Here is a 12,544-nt window from a genome sequence, read left to right on the forward strand (position 1 = left end):
TCATGAAGCGGGAAGACCAAAAACCTTGGTGGGAAACATGACGATTGAAAGGCACGTCTATGTTTAAGATTTTACCGTTCCCCTACAGATTCATTTCTCTGCTAAAGGAATAGGTTAAAGACACAGGATTCTGCCGAATTAAATGACTGGAGAATGGTAGTAATTGCCAAAGTGAAATTGCTGTCTAAACCAATGTTTTTCTGAATACCTTTCTTTCTCAGAGTCACCCACTCTGATTTTTTACAAAATTGACTAGCTTCTTATGAGAAGACAGAGGAATGATTTCTTCCCACTATATTCAATTGAGTGTCATATTCTTCTATTTTAAGGGAACACTGTAATGAAACATGTATTATCTTCAGGGCAAAGGAATCACCCCAGGTGTCTAAGTGGGAAGTTGTGGGGTTCAAATCTTGCTGCCATGAATAACAGGATGGGATTACTTACTTTGAAACTGCTTCCTGATTCACTTTTGATGTGGGAAAGTCCACGCCGACCTCTCTCTTGCCTGGCTACTTGGTTTGTAGGTGATGAAGTGGTTTCAGCAGATGATAGATGAGTAATGTGACAAGACAGTGGAGGCCAATACTATCCTTTAAAGTGATTGAAGACTGCAGGATTTGCAGGCTCTGCCTAAATTTCATTCACAATTCTTGTTTTCTTTTTGACTCACACCTTATTGTCCCCCTGCTCCTATAAAAAATACAGATTTAGCAATTCTAGTGTTTACAATGGAGTTTAAGATGCTCACATGAGTATTACAATCAATGACTTATTACAACTAGCACAAAGTATTGAAAGTGTTTAATTTGAATTGATTGTATGTTACTTTGAACAAAATTTACAGAGATAAAAATATTGGTGATGATAACTGACAATGATGTTGATAGTTGGTATAGAAATTACCACTACTTTTACTTTCTACTGTTTTTGTGATAAGTGCCTTAACCTATAGGATCCCTGTGGGAACTCAGCCATGAGAATTTGCCTTTCAGATATCTCATTACTGAGGACATAATTGACTGATGGTCCCAGCTGCTGTGTTCTGAAATCCATCGATGACTTCTTGCCAACCGCATGCTTCCCTTGGGCTACTCCAAGCCAGCTGAAGAGTTATAGGGGTGCTTAGGAATCAGTGGGAGACAGTGGACTCCTTGATGGGCTTGCTAAAATTTTCTTAGAAGTACACTCTAGTCTATGACCCCTCCACCCAACTTTTCTTTTCTTTTCTTCACTTGGGGTCAGTATCTGCATCCCAGTCTGATGGTTCTCCCAGCCTCTCCTAAGTCCCTCTCCATTTTGTCTTACATGTGTTTCCTCTAATAAGCTCATTTCTTACAAATTGTGATAAAATACATAGCAAAACATAAAATTTGCCATTTAAACAGTTTAAAGTGCACAATTCAGTGGCATTAGTTATATTCACCATGTTGTACAACCACCACCACTGTCCATTTCCAATTTTTTTCATCACCCAGAATAGATACTCTGCCCATTGAGCAGTATTCTCCATTTGAATAAATTCCTTACTCATTCAATTATGACTTGCCATCTGCTCCTCAGAGTACCTTGACCAATAAACTCTTATGAAGATTAAATGAGATTTTCAAGGCAGATACTGTCTTTCTATTCCAGATGAGGACCCTGAGGCTCTGAGGGTTGAGGACACTGAGGTTCAGAGGGTTGACTAACTTGCAGTAGTAGATCACACAGCTAGTCAATGTTTGAGTCAGAATATAAACCAAAATCTGTGTGACTCCAAATTTCATGTTCTTGAATGTTGCCTTCTGATAACAATTGATCCAGATATGAGCCTCAGAAAACCAAGGGCTGCAATGGGGAGGAGGCAAACGGGGTCAGCTGGGAATATAGTTCCATGGTCTGAGAGGCTTTGCCTAGGATTAAGCCTCCAGAGACAATGGTCCTCCTACCCCATCCTGTTCCAGTTTACACTGTGCCTTCCTCATAGCTGTGGCTTACAATCTAGGGGCATGGTGCCAAGTCCTTCATATACATTACTTCATTTAGTCCATATGGAAACCTTTGTTTCTGCATTCCTTTTCTTTCCTGATAAGCAACTGTTTGAATCCGCCCTTTGGAACTTAGGGAAGGTCAAGGAAGCTGAATGTAGCCTATTTCCTATGAACAGTATATGCTGCTGCTGCTGCTGCTAAGTCGCTTTAGTCGTGTCTGACTCTGTGCGACCCCATAGACGGCAGCCCACCAGGCTCCTCCGTCCCTGAGATTCTCCAGGCAAGAAGACTGGAGTGGGTTGCCATTGCCTTCTCCGATGAACAGTATATGGGGGACCCAGAAAGGATTTGCACCTGGGAGAGCCCCACAGGGTCCTGCTCCATTTCATGTTCACCCAGGTACTTGTTTGGCAGTAGAATGAAAATCACTGAACAGGTGATTCTGATGATGGGCCGAGTTGTGTATTCACAGATGTGGCTCAGGCTCTCAATTTTATTTATGAACAGATAGATGAAATATTGCTTGCTAGATGTCATATAGCAAATTATTGGCAGCCTGGGGAAACCTCAGAGCTCTTATGTATCAGTCCAGTATTCTCTTCACAATTTAATACTTTTTGAGCAGAGTGGCCATTTCATGTATACCTGGTTGAAGCTACCAGTCATTGGCTTGTGTTTGTGGTAATTTAATCCCAATAGTTATAGAGCCTCTACTTTGACTCTGAGCTTCTTAAGGGCAAGGGATATGTCTATTCATCACTTTATCCCTAGCACCTAGCACAGTGCTTGGCAAATGAAAAATGCTCAGTAAGTGAATAACACTGAGAAGTCATGAGTCAAATTTTGGTCATACTACAATTTCTCTCACTGAAAATGAATGAAATATACATCAGTATAAGGGTCTGTGAGATCCAGGAGATTTTTCAGGCTATGGTTACTTTGAGGGTTAAGATCACAGGATCTATAGTCAAATATACCTGGACTCATGTCTGGTGGTGTGACACAGAGCAAGATTTAATCTGAATGTGCCTCAGTTTTCCTCATCCGTGACATGGAGCATAACAGTAGGTGCTATACAGGGCTTGGCTTTAAGGATTAAATATGATAAGTATTTCTAAAGGGTTTAACTTAATGTCTCAAAATGTGGTAAGTGCTCAATAATTACTGATTTTCTTATTTCTTTGGATTGATCAAATACATGGACATAGGGAACTGTTAGCAAAGGGAAGCCCCCCATTAGATTTAGGTCCTAGAGAATAACTTGGAGAGGAAAGAGAGTGTATAGATTGAGACATTTGGGAAAGGTTTCTTGAGGGAGGAAGTGCTTGATACAGTTTTGAGGGAGAACTGAGATTTTCCTGGATTGGAGACAGGAGTCCAGGGGATGCTAATGGCCTGAACAGAGGCATAATGGCCTGACCACACCTGGCATTCTTGGGAGACAAGAAAGAGAATGACTTTCCCATTGTGAGGACAATGAGGAGAACATCCCTGGCTAGTGGGTAGGGATGTTGTTAGACAGAGACTTAAAGTCATCATGTGGAGGGAGGCATGAGAGACCTCCTCCTGGAGGGAATTGTCAAGTGCTGTAAGCACCAGTAGGAAAACTCCTTAGTAGTTTCCTTTGACCTAAAAGTAGAGTGTGGTTTTCATTTCATCAAGACTCAAAGAGGGTTTTCTCTCAAAATGGCCTTGTTCTTGAAGGTACTGTCTGAATAAGGAGTGACCAGCATATTTCAAAAGGCTGATTCAGCTCTGGTAAGGATTTTCTTGTTCCCCTCCCCTTCCTCTAGGCACTGTGGTTTTACCTTGCAGGCTTAGGAGGAGGTCTAGAAATAGTGAGGCTCATAATATGAATCATATATTCAGGGCCAAACAGCTGCTCTTCACTGTGAAGACGTGGATGCTCAAGGCTGTTTTTGAGAGATGGACGTCTTTGTGCTTCTCCAGAGCTTGTCAACAGACTCCACCTCTAGTTCTTGGGATTCACATGCTTGACACAGCTCTGGTTATGCATTCCTCAGCCCTCTTTATAGGAGCTCTCCTTCAGTCTTGGCGGTTTGCAGTGCACTGGGGGATGGTATCATTGAAATGGGGGAATATGTCAGTGTCATAGGAATATGCTTCTATGGCTTTGTGTATTTTATGTGTGGATCCTTTCTCAGGATGGCTCATGCTACCCATCAGTTCCTGACATTGTCGTACACACCGCCCCCCGCCAAAGACTTGTGTGCACAAAGCATGTTGTACTAATTAAAAAAGCTTTTTAGAGATTTGTTTCTTTCCGGTCAGTGAGTGTGAATACAAGTTGGAGGAGTGAATGCCTCCTGTGCATGCGTGCTCAGTTGTGTCTGTTTGTGACCCCGTGGACTGTAGCCCATCAGGCTTCTCTGTCCACGGGATTCTCCAGGCAGGAATACTGGAGAGGGTTGCCATTTCCTCCTCCAAGGGATCTTCCCAACCCAGGAATCGAACTGGCATCTCCTGTGTCTCCTGCATTGATGGGCAGATTCTTTTACCACTAAGCCCCCTTGGGAAGCCTGAATGCCTCCTATCCATCACTTATATCCATTTTTCCCAGGACTGTGGAATGATAAGCCTTAAAAGGAAGTGAAGTGATCTTTCAGTTGATCTCTCTGCTGCCACTAGGATTAGCTAGAGGGGATCCATAAAACAAAACTGGGCTGAGGATCTGCTCAGCACCACATCTGCTCTCTGCTTGCTGCTGGGGATGTAGAATAACACAAGACGTGAATCAGAAATTGAGCCCTTACTCAGAGATGAGCGGTGGAAAACTACAAACCATCCAAATAAAAACAGCAATGGACAGCAAGAGCCCTAATAGAGTAGAGCATAGTGAATGTGGCAGCCTAATTCCCATGCCTGTCATTTTTTTTTTTCTATTACAGTGTTACTAAAACATCTTTCATTTTTTCTTTTTATTAGCCCGCATTTTTATGCATAACAATGACAGGATACATTATAAAACATTTCCCTTTTTTGGTAAATTTATCTGAGCATGCCTTCATTTCTTCATATCCTAAGCTGGAAAACAGATCTGTTTTCTTTACTCTGTTCTTTGAGTATTGGGCAGTATGAATGAAATTTAGGTCACTCTAGAATTTTCCTTGGTAATAATAATCCTATGAATCTGGAAAGAATTTTATCTCCTCCCACCCCAGGTCACTTTTCCTGGTAATGACTCAGTACAGACACTTGACAAATGTTATCGTGTCCAGCAGGAGAAGCAAAGTATAGATTGATTAATCTCTAGCCCTGTGCTCTGCATGCAGGGTCATGACCAAGGTTGATGAGGATTTAAAACACTCACATGCCTCTCACAGAGAGAGTGGGCATAAGAAGCCAAGGCTGGGAATCAGACAAGCTGGTTTGGAATTTCTTCTCTTGACTCTTACCACTTCCATAGCATATAGGCAATTATCCACCTTTACTAAGATTCCATTTTCTCATCTATAAAATAGAGTAATACTTCCTTTGTATCTTTACTTTGAAGATTCAATGCCAAAAGTAACCAAAGCATTTAATACAGTGACAGACATGGTAAATACTCTTTTAAAAGTGTGTTCTCAGTTGTGTCCAACTCTCTGCAACCCCATGGACTGTAGTCTGCAAGGCTCCTCTGTCCATGGTATTCTCCAGGCAAGAATACTGGAATAGGTTGCCATTTCCTCTTCCTGGGGATCTTTCCAACCCAGGGATTGAACTCGCATCTCCTGCATCTTCCTGCATTGGCAAATGGACCTTTAAAACTGCTTGTAATTGTGTTGAGAAACATAAGGACTTCCCTGGTGGCTCAGATGATAAAGCATCAGTCTACAATGCGGCAGACCGGGTTCAATCCCTGGGTCAGGAAGATCCTCTGGAGAAGGAAATGGCAACCCACTCCAGTACTCTCACCTGGAAAATCCCATGGACAGAGGAGCGTTGTAGGCTACAGTCCATGGGGTCGCAAAAGAGTCGGACACGACTGAGTGACTTCACTTTCACTTAATGGTGTTGAGAAACGTAAGTCTTCTGCTGCACAGTTCAGTATCTTGTACTCCAGATTCTGCTACCTCCCTGTTACCTTGATTGCACTGTGGTGTGGAGGATGTTTCTGTAACTGCAGGAAAGATGACTGAGGAACTTTGGTTTGGAGTTCCCTTTGGCAATCAACAGTAGACACAGGCAATTATGAAAATAAACCCTGGCGTTCAGATGATCTGTTTTTCTTGTGATATGACATGGGCCAAGTGACAACATCTATGAGCTCCTGCTTGTTTAGTAGGGAAGTCATTCTTATCTCACAGGCTTTTGTAAAGGTTAAATGAGATGAAGACAAAACTGCCGGAAACCTGGCAAGACATATTTCTACGTGTCAGGGAAGAGTAGCTGTCATTAGTATTTCTACCCATATCATTTCTTAACCTCTATTTGCCTTCCCTTGACTGCTGCAGGAAGACAATATTGTCTTTCAGGCTTATGCAAAACAGGGAACCAGTTTTTGGCCAGCTCTAAGGGGTGACAGTAAGAGGATGCTGTCCAGAATTCCCACTTGGGACACGCTAGAGCTATATGGTAGTGTATCCTGCCCGCTCCTCTCCATAGGCCTGTTAGTGCCTTCTCTGGACTTGTTCATCCCTGGGACCCTAAGGCCCTCCCTCCCAGGGAGGAACATTTTGTACCCCCACACCCCACAAAAAACGCTCACAGCATGAAATCCTCTGGCATTTGTTCTGTGGCATTTTCACCCTCTGCCAGGTGCTCCCTGGCATGTGGCTCTGATTGACAAGATTACTAATCCACTGTAATCATATTTTCAGAATTAGTCCCTGTGAGGCTGGGCTGGCTGCTCTTGCCCAGGTAAACTCTTGCCTGCTGCTGAATGTTGTTGCCAACTGTCACCTCCCCAGGAGTGAGCTGGCGGTCCAGCACTCACAGGTGTTCCTAAGAATTGCATTTGTATCCTTCCCCATCTTCCCTTTTCAGTGCTTGGCTGCTGGGAATCCTTTCTTGGTAAAAAGTTATAATTAATGACTTAACAGATACCAAAAATGGCTTTAGTTTTTCTGTCTTCTGGATCACACACTGGCCATCCCTCTTCTGTGGCTCCTTCCCTCCCATCCTCCTGGCCTGCCTCCCCCAGAATCCCTGCGGCAAGGGCGAGGGCGAACTTCAAAGGCGTTTCTGAATAAAAGAACACATGGCGGGACATCAATTATTTACCAGGCAAAGTTTTGGCAGGCACAAGGGCCTTTCCCTGTTTGTCTTGCTGAAGCCGCCGGAAGAGCGCTTTTGAAGGTTGCGCTCTGTCCATTCACACTGACCGCTTCAGTCGCTAAGGGTGGGTAAACCCGGGCCCCTTCCCCTGCACTCTGGCACTGGTGGGATTCAACAAGCAGTGACCAGGATGACGATTGCTCATCTCAGTAGAAAGTTAAGGGTTTTCTATTCTTGATCTTGCTTAATCCTTGCAGCACCTTAGGAAGTAAATACTAGCCATTCTCTCCTTGTTAACAGATAGATGAGGAGTCAAGGTACAGGAATGTTGTCTTGCCCAGGGTCCTTCAGCTAGAAGGCAGCGCAACTGGGACTTGAGCTGGGCGTGCGTTCTCCAGAGCTGGTGGCTATAACCGCTATGCTCCATTCTGTGTTGACTGTGAGGTGGAGATGCCAGGAACCTGGATGACCAGGAGGTAGTGGCAGTGTCTTTGGGAAGAAGGGAATCAGAAATCTTCCTGGAGGAGTTCTTGAGGACAGGGCAGGTTCTTAGTCCTTTCTTTTGTAACTGGCAGTGTCACAGGAGAGAACTGCTGCAGGACTAGCAAGAGGATGTGTGGTGCTGTCACTGGGCTCAGATGCACTGTTACCCACTGAGTGGGTGTATGTCCTCAGACTCCTCACCTATGGCTCTTGTGAGCTCATCTCCATAGTGACAAGCAGTGCATCACTGGCTCCAACTCTTATCCACAAACCCCACCCAACTGTTTCTTGGAATCACCAGGTGTTTATATGTGGCCCATCACCAGCTACCCAAGTCAACTTTACTCAGGCAATGGGAAGAAATTTTATAGGGTTCTGTTTGGTCCCTCTTAAGTTGTGAACATTTACAGAGTCTTTTCTGAGTGCCAGGTACAGCTAAGGATTTTATGTTTTCTCATTTAATGATACATTCACCTACTCTGGTTAGGCAAGCATTGTTATGTTCATTTCCTGGTGAAGACTGAGGCTTGGCAAAATCAAGAAACTTGGCCAAGTAGGCAACCAGTGGTAGAGCCACAATTTGAACATGGAGACAAGATCATACTGTTAGCTCCATTTTATTAAAATGAATTGTGTAAGTGTGTGTGAGATGGAGAGACAGCACACATGGGCACCAGCTTCATGGATTGATGGAGGGATCTCATCATCGGTGGAAGTATTGAATGTTTGCCTCTTCCTTTCTCAGTGGGGGCCTGTACCCATGCTCTATGCCTAAAGCTTGCATTTTTTATTTTTATTTTTAAGTTTTTATTTTGTATTTGGGTATAGCCAATTAGCAATGTTGTTACAGATTCAGGTGAACAGTGAAGGGACTCAGTCATACACATACATGTATTCATTCTCCCCCAACCTCCCCTCCCATCCAGGCTGCCATATAACTCTCAGCAGAGTTCCCTGTGCTGTCCAGTAGGTCCTTGTTGGTTATCCATTTTAAATATAGCAGTGTGTACACCTCCATCCCAAACTCCCTATCAAAGCTCACTTCCCCAATGATAAGAACATTTATTTCTTTTTAATAAAGCTCTTGTTTTTAATAGTAACTTTTAGAAGCCATTGTTAAAACTTTGAAGTCCTTGTTGAGGTTGAACACTCTCAGTTGCAGTTGGCACCTGCCAATGTGAGTTGGTATACCAACCTCAAGAGGGCTCATCTTTGTCTGGTTATGCACTCAGTGGGTTGCAAGTAAATTAAGAAAATCACACTGTAGATAGAAGAAAAATTGTTGGTTCCACACAGTGACCAAGGTCAAAATTCCTCCATAAGATCTCCTAAGTACATCTTACTGGACTGCCTATGCAAAGCCATTGCAGTAGTGAATTTGCTTTGTTCAAAAAAATAACCTTATCTTCTCAGCAGGGAACCCAGAGGTACAGCTCAAGGCATTGGAGTTATTGAGTAGAACATGGGTATTAATATTACCTGAATTTCCTAGTAGGGTGGTGAGCCCAGCAGCAACTATTGAGGAAATTAGGGTAGACAGAGCCAGGTTCTTAGCCTGGTTTTGGTTTTGAATACAGCATCTACTTGGGACTAAATTTAGAATATATACTTAAACAAAATGATTTCCTTACAGCTTCAAATGATCTATTAATTCTAGAAATCGAGATGGCCTTTCCAAGCACCTAAAATACCACCTAAAACTGGGTTGTTTGCATCTGTAGGCTGCTTCATCTGTGGTTCAAGGGGAGGCAGTTACTGGTTATTGCCTACATTGTGTTGCCTCTTGTCACTCTCCTAACTCACATAATTTGCTCCTATGTATTTTGAGGTACGAAGGTAAGAAGAAGTGCCTGATGTGCTTGTAAATAATCCTCTCATGTGTGTGCTTGTCTTCACAGTCCTCACTGATGTCCATCTTTTGCCATTACTGATTGTGACCTTAGTAAGAATGGAGCAAATTCAATGAATGTTTATCATGAATCTATTATATTCTGGGCAGTATGCTAACATCCAGAAGCCCTGGCGTTAGGAACTTTCCAGTGGCAGGGTGTTGGACACACATGATACAGATATCCTGAAGAAGAGGCTTTCTGTTGAGGTCCTGAAAGGTGCAAATCCTCACTCTACATAAGCAGAAGTTTATGTTCTCTGCCTGCAATGTCCTGTTCCCTTGTTAAGCTGCATATGGTTCAGTTCAGTTCAGTCACTCAGTTGTGTCCGAATTTTTGTGATCCCATGGACTACAGCACGCCAGGCTTCCCTGTCCATCACCAACTCCTGGAGCTTGCTCAAACTCATGTCTGTTGAGTCAGTGATGCCTTCCAACCATCTCATCCTCTGTCGTCCCCTTCTCCTCCTGCCTTCAATCTTTCCCAGCATCAGGGTTTTTTCCAATGAGTCAGCTTTTCGCATCAGGTGGCCAAAGTATTGGAGTTTCAGCTTCAACATCAGTCCTTCCAATGAATATTCAGGGTTGATTTCCTTTAAGATGGACTGGTTTGATCTCCTTGCTGTCTAAGGTACTCTCAAGAGTCTTCTCTAACACCACAGTTAAAAAGCATCAGTTCTTCAGCTCTCAGCTTTCATTGTGGCCCAACTCTCACATCTATACAAGACTACTGGAAAAAACATAGCTTTGACTATACAGACCTTTGTTAATGTCTCTGCTTTTTAATATGCTGTCTAGGTTGGTCATAGCTTTTCTTACAAGGAGCAAGCATCTTTTAATTTCATGGCTGGAGTCACCATCTGCAGTGATTTTGGAGCCCAAGAAAGTGCAGTCTGTCACTGTTTCCATTCTTTCCCCATCTATTTGCCATGAAGTGCTGGGACCGGATGCCATGATCTTAGTCTTTTGAGTGTTGAGTTTTAAGCCAGCCTTTTCACTGTTCAGCCCCATATACCTCTTAAAACCCCTTTTCATGCTTCTGTCTGCTCCAAGCTGCTCAGACCCAAGTCCTTGTCCAAGCCTGGGGGTTGGATATGAGTTTGTATATAGGATCAAAGGTATCAAGATCATCAAGAGACACCCTCTCCATTTCCCAAGCTTTTTCCTCTGGGTTTCCTCACACACAATTTCTATGGGCCATCTTAACTTTCACAGACATGCCTAGAAGCTGGGTCTAAATTATAGTAGGTTCCCTATGTACAAATGAGTTCAGGTCCAAGAGCACATTCTTAAGTCCAAAAGTGTTAGCCTTGGTACCTAGTTAGCACAATCGGCCATACAATACTGAATGGTAATAGGTTTATAATACTTTTTACACAATTAATATGTACATAAAAAATAAACACACAAAATGAAATATTTTTAATCTTATAGTACAGTACTTTGCGAAGTACAGTATTATAGTACAACAGCTGGCATTCAGGGGCTGGCACATACATTCACATCTTCGGAAGTCTGCAACTTGAAGGTTCATATGTAGGGGACTTACTATACTGTGTTTGGGTAGCTGTATGTCTATACATATATACACATATATATATGTGTAAAACACATATACATATAGACACACATACCATATTTTCTCACTCTTCTAAGATGCTTCCTTTGGGAAAGAAGAATGAAAAAGGTACATCCTGTGTTGAAGAGGCACAATAACTATCCAGCTCAGTTGTTGATCTACCGCAGAAGTGCTTCTGGGTTCCAGAGGATTAGAGGAATACTGGCACCATGATTCCGGGTGTATTGAAACTCCATCATGGAAGCCTTATGAGTGAAATATGCCCTTCAAATGGATGGGCTGGAGTTTCTCACAGGGGCATGTCCCCTATTCTGTTCAGAATGCTCTTCCTCTCCCAGTTGAGGGAATTCCCTGCTGGTCCAGTGGTTAGAAACTGGTACTTTCACTGCTGGAGCCTAGGTTTGATCCCTGGTTGGGAAACTAAGATTCCACATGCTACATGGTGAGGCCAAAATATAAATAAATTAACACAATTGAATCCTGCTGCTGCTTAGCTCCGATGTCACCTCTTCTGAGAGGCTTTCCTTTTTCCCCAAACTGAAACCACTCCCCCATCCACTTTGCAATCTCTATTATCCTGTATCATTTTTTTTGATAGCTAAGAAGTGGGTTTATTCAGATTCAAAGAGAAGCACACTCCACAAACAGAGTGTGGGCCATCACAGAGGACAAGTCTGGCTACCATGTATTATTTTTAATGACCCTCATCATTGTCTGGAATGACCTCATTTTATTCTTGCATTGATTCATCTCCCTTCTGTCTCCCAGCATGCTCCCCATCCCACACTAGTATGAAATGCTGTAGAGTTATTTTGCTTTTTGTTTCTACTAATTGAAATAATACACAGCTCATGCATACATGCTAAGTCGCTGTAGTCGTGTCGGACTCTCTAATCCTATGGACTATAGCCTGCCAGGCTCTTTTGTCCATGGGATTCTCCAGGCAAGAATATTACAGTGAGTTGCTATGCCTTCCTCCAGGGGATCTTCCTGACACAGGGATGGAATCCACGTCTCTTACATCTCCTGGGTTGACAGGTAGATTCTTTACCACTAGCAACACCTGGGAAGCCCCACATAGCACATTGAGTTCAGTTCAGTCGCTCAGTCATGTCTGACTCTTTGCGACCGCATGGACTGCAGCACACCAGACCTCCCTGTCCATTACCAACTCCTGGAGTTTATTCAAACTCATGTCCATTGAGTTGGTGATGCCACCCAACCATCTCATCCTCTGACGCCCCCTTCTCCTCTTGCCTTCAATCTTTCCCAGCATCAGCGTCTTTTCAAATGAGTCAGCTCTTTGCATTAGGTGGCCAAAGTATTGGAGTTTCAGCTTTAGAATCAGTCCTTCCAAGGAACAGTCAGGACTGATTTCCTTTAGGATGGACTGGTTGGATC

At 43.2% G+C, this 12,544-nt stretch overlaps 1 long non-coding RNA gene across 1 annotated transcript in view; it reads right to left on the reverse strand.

Annotated features, from left to right (window-relative positions):
• The window catches only part of LOC145510502 (uncharacterized), a 30,177-nt gene that overhangs the window by 14,437 nt on the left and 3,196 nt on the right, over window positions 1-12,544 (reverse strand). Inside the window, exon 2 of the long non-coding RNA XR_014057059.1 lies at window positions 448-693. This is a non-coding gene — a long non-coding RNA (uncharacterized LOC145510502). The remainder of the gene's footprint in view (window positions 1-447; window positions 694-12,544) is intronic.

This window comes from Giraffa tippelskirchi, chromosome 6, assembly GCF_054371585.1.
Source record: "Giraffa tippelskirchi isolate mGirTip1 chromosome 6, T2T-mGirTip1v1.2.pri, whole genome shotgun sequence".
In the NCBI taxonomy this organism is placed as follows: Eukaryota; Metazoa; Chordata; class Mammalia; order Artiodactyla; family Giraffidae; genus Giraffa; species Giraffa tippelskirchi.